This window comes from Mercurialis annua, assembly GCF_937616625.2.
Source record: "Mercurialis annua linkage group LG4 unlocalized genomic scaffold, ddMerAnnu1.2 SUPER_6_unloc_45, whole genome shotgun sequence".
Taxonomy (NCBI): domain Eukaryota; kingdom Viridiplantae; phylum Streptophyta; class Magnoliopsida; order Malpighiales; family Euphorbiaceae; genus Mercurialis; species Mercurialis annua.
In genome coordinates, this window is record NW_026605977.1 from 5,001 (window position 1) to 10,000 (window position 5,000).

A 5,000-nucleotide genomic window follows, 5' to 3' on the forward strand; every position below is an offset into this window, starting at 1 on the left:
TATTCCGGAGTTCTCTAGAATTCTCTTGAATTCTCTTCGTAAGTCTCTTCACAAGACTCTCCGGAATAATCTAGAAAGCATTCCCCAAGTCTCTTATGGAATTCCTTAGAATTCCCTCCTTAAGTCTAAGAGTTTGCTAGAACTCTCTAGACTTGTGTAGATGTGCATACTTAGTTCTATCTTTGTATAGAATTGTATAGAATATTCTAGATGTAGAATATGGACCATTAGATCAAGTAGATCTTAGCCGTTCATTGAGGAGGTGGAGGAGTATATATAACCTCACTCTCTCATTGTAAGTATCCAAGAGTTGTGTAATCAAGCTTTCATAAAGTAATACAAGCTTTCATAACGTTTCTAGCCATCTTACGATCTTTACTTCCACTTAAGTGTCTTTAAACACTTCGAGAGAGGCTGACTAGTAACTTGTTCGAGAAAAGTTCACTAGTGCCGCACGGATCTTTGGTTAGAAAATCCAAGCCCGTGACAGTTGGTATCAGAGCTTAGCTAACACTTTAGTTTTGCTCGTTGGAAGATGGCACAATCGGGAAGTGAAATGATTCACACGGAGGATCCAGCGACACAATCGAAGAGGGGGAGGTCCAAGTCGAGGGATGTTATGGCGGACATGAATTCGAGGCTCGCAAAGGTAGAACTTGCGGTTGCCGATGGGCAAGATAGGTTCGAGGAGGCGGACCAACGCATCGAGGAGCTCGAGAAGGGAACTTGTACCATCAACACATGGGACGAGTTCAAGAGGGAGCTTAAGAGGCAATTCTATCCAGAGAATGCCGAGGAGGAGGCGAGAGCAAAGCTAAGGCGTCTCCAACAAAAGGGAAGCATTCGCGACTATGTGAAAGAATTTTCGGAGGTACTTTTGGAGATCCCCGACTATCCCGACAAGGAAGCCTTGTTTGCCTTTAAGGATGGTCTACAAAATTGGGTCAAGATGGAGCTTCAACGACATGGAGTCCAAGATCTCGCTACCGCTATTTCTATTGCCGAGTCGCTTATCGAGTTCAAAAGGCCGGAAAAACCCAAGTCTAACAAAGACAAGGGAGGCAATGGAAAGAGTGGGGGAGATACCCAAGGAAAGCCGAGCTATCATAAGTCTAACAAGTTCGAGAGAGGGAATAGCTCCAAAGAGTACAAGGGCGGAGATAGGCCGATGAAATGCTTCTTTTGCGATGGACCACACAAAGCAAGAGACTGCCCGAAGAAAGCGAAGCTCTCGGCCTTAGTGGAAGAAGACGAGGAGCGGCAACGAGAGGAGACCAAGATGGGGTCATTGCAAATCCTTAACGCCATCAAGGCTAAAGTGGAAGTGCCCAAGACCGAGAAGAAGGGTCGTTTGTTCGTGGAGGCCAAAATCGGTGGACAACTTGTGAAAGCGTTGGTGGATACCGGGGCGTCGAACAACTTTCTTCAAGTAGAAGAAGCGAAGAAATTGGGCATCACCTATAGCGGAGAGGGAGGATGGCTTAAGGCGGTCAACTCGGAGCCAAAATCGATATATGGAGTTGCTCGAGGCGTGAAAGTTTGCCTAGGTGAGTGGTCGGGCCTTATTGATTTTTCAGTTGTTCCTATGGACGATTATCCTATTGTGCTTGGCATCGAGTTCATGGATCACGTCAAAGCCGTGCCGATTCCTTTCGCCAACACCATGTGTATTTTGGAGGAAGGAAATACGTGCATGGTTCCTCTAGCGAGAGAAACAAGCCTTAAGGCGAAGCAACTCTCGGCCATGCAACTCTCCAAGGGAGTGAAGAAGGCCCAACCGACTTTCCTAGCTACGCTTAAGGAAGAAAGAGCGGAACCGCTAGCGAAGGAGCAACCCATGAAAGTCTTGCGTGTCCTCGAGGAGTTCAAGGACGTGATGCCCCCGGAGTTGCCGAAGAAACTCCCGCCAAAGAGAGAGGTGGACCATAAGATCGAATTGGTGCAAGGTGCCACCCCGCCTGCGACAGTGCCTTACCGCATGGCGCCCCCCGAGTTAGAAGAGTTGCGGAGGCAACTTAAGGAGTTGTTGGATGCGGGATATATCCAACCTTCGAAGGCTCCATATGGTGCGCCCGTGCTTTTCCAAAAGAAGCACGATGGGTCGCTTCGAATGTGCATAGACTACCGTGCACTTAACAAGATCACGGTGAAGAACAAATACCCCATCCCATTGATTGCCGATTTATTTGATCAACTTGGAGATGCGAGGTGGTTTTCCAAGCTTGATTTGAGATCGGGGTATTGGCAAGTAAGGATTGCGGACGGAGATGCGCCGAAGACCACATGCGTTACGAGGTATGGCTCCTACGAGTTTTTGGTTATGCCTTTTGGACTAACAAACGCTCCCGCCACATTTTGCACCCTCATGAATCGAGTATTCCAACCGTTCTTGGACAAGTTTGTCGTCGTATACTTGGACGATATTGTTGTCTATAGCAACACGTTGGAGGAGCATGTTGACCACTTACGACAAGTTTTCCAAGTGCTAAGGGAAAACGAGTTGTACGTGAAGAAGGAGAAGTGCGACTTCGCGCAAAAGGAGGTCATGTTCTTGGGGCACATTGTTGGTGGAGGAAAGCTAAGAATGGACAAGTCCAAGGTGCAAGCAATCGATGAGTGGAAGCCACCAAGGAAGGTTCCGGAGTTGCGTTCTTTCCTTGGCCTCGTCAACTACTACCGAAAGTTCATAAAGGGTTACTCCGCAATCGCTTCACCGCTTACCGATCTTTTAAAGAAGAACAAGGCATGGAGTTGGGACGAGAAGTGCCAAGGCGCATTCGAGACGCTAAAGAGAGCGGTGATGGAAGAACCGGTGTTAGTCCTTCCAAATCACACGAAGCCATTCGAAATACACACCGACGCATCCGACTTTGCACTTGGTGGTGTATTGATGCAAGAAGGGCATCCGGTTGCCTACGAGAGTCGCAAGTTGAATGATGCGGAGCGCCGCTACACGGTCCAAGAGAAGGAGATGACCGCGGTGGTACATTGCTTGCGTACTTGGAGACATTACTTGTTGGGTTCGAAGTTCGTGGTGAAGACGGACAACGTTGCAACAAGCTACTTCCTCAAGCAAAAGAAGTTGTCGCCGAAGCAAATAAGGTGGCAAGCTTTCTTAGCGGAGTTCGACTTTGTGATGGAGTACAAACCGGGCAAGGCGAATCTTGTGGCCGACGCACTTAGTAGAAAAGCGGAGCTAGCGGCCATCACAAGTCCAAACTTTCCATTGGTGGATCGAGTCAAGGAGGGACTAGAGCACGATCCGCAAGCCAAGAGGTTGATGGAGTTAGCGAGTCAAGGGAAGACTCGCCAATTTTGGCTAAGGGACGGAGTGCTTACCACCAAGGGAGATCGTGTGTACGTGCCGAAGTGGCAAGGCTTGAGGAAGGAAATCATTAAGGAGTGCCATGACTCAATGTGGGCGGGACACCCCGGCATACATCGCACGTTGGCACTTGTGGAGCGTGCATACTATTGGCCTCAAATGCGGGAAGATGTGGAGCTATACGTGAAGACTTGTCTAGTGTGCCAACAAGACAAGGTCGACCAACAACAACCCGCGGGACTACTTGAGCCGTTACCCATTCCGGAGAAACCATGGGAAAGTATCTCCATGGACTTCATCACTTGCCTACCAAAATCCGAAGGATGTAGCAACATCATGGTGGTGGTAGACCGGTTTAGCAAATATGGAGTGTTCATCCCCGCGCCAACGAAGTTCAACGCCGAGGATGCCGCACGCCTATTTTTCAAGCATGTGGTGAAATATTGGGGTATACCGAAGACCATAGTGAGCGATCGAGACACCCGCTTCACCGGAAGATTTTGGATGGAGTTGTTCAAGATTCTTGGGTCCGAGCTCAACTTCTCCACAAGCTTTCATCCCCAAACCGATGGACAAACCGAACGGGTGAACGCGTTGTTGGAGTTATACTTGAGGCATTATGTGAGTGCTAACCAAGGAGATTGGGCAAAGTTGCTCGATATTGCTCAATTCTCGTACAACTTGCAAAAGAGTGAGTCGACGGGGTCTAGTCCATTCGAGATTGCTACGGGGCAACAACCGATGACCCCACACACTCTTGCCGTGGGATATAAGGGGCCAAGTCCTACCGCATTCAAGTTTGCCAAGGGATGGCATGAGAGTTCGGATATGGCACGAGCACATCTTGCAAAGGCCGCGAAGAAGATGAAGAAATGGGCCGATGCAAAAAGGAGGCACTTGGAGTTCGAGGAAGGAGACCTTGTGATGGTGAAACTCCTTTCTCACCAAACACGAAGGTTTGCGAAGATACATAAGGGGCTAGTAAGGCGCTACGAGGGACCATTTCCTATCGAGAAGAGGATTGGTAAAGTAGCATATCGCTTGACGCTACCTTCACACTTAGAGATGCACCCGGTGTTCCATGTGAGCTTACTAAAGCCTTACAATGCGGACAAGGACGATCCGAGTAGAGGCGAATCAAAGAGAGCACCGACGGCCATCACGACATTACCCGAGCGTGATGTCGAAGAGATTTTGGCGCATCGCGTCATACCAAGGCGGGGCACCCATCCGAGCTATGTTGAGTATTTTGTGAAGTGGAAGGGGGCACCCGAGAGCGAGGCAAGTTGGGAGCACGAACTCAACTTGTGGAATAGCAAGGGACTAATCGAAGCATACAAGGAGGATGCGACGAGGACGTCCGCCGATTGAGTGGGGGAGAATGTTACGGACCGTGAAAATCCTCGCACCGAAACGAGGTTATATTCCGGAGTTCTCTAGAATTCTCTTGAATTCTCTTCGTAAGTCTCTTCACAAGACTCTCCGGAATAATCTAGAAAGCATTCCCCAAGTCTCTTATGGAATTCCTTAGAATTCCCTCCTTAAGTCTAAGAGTTTGCTAGAACTCTCTAGACTTGTGTAGATGTGCATACTTAGTTCTATCTTTGTATAGAATTGTATAGAATATTCTAGATGTAGAATATGGACCATTAGATCAAGTAGATCTTAGCCGTTC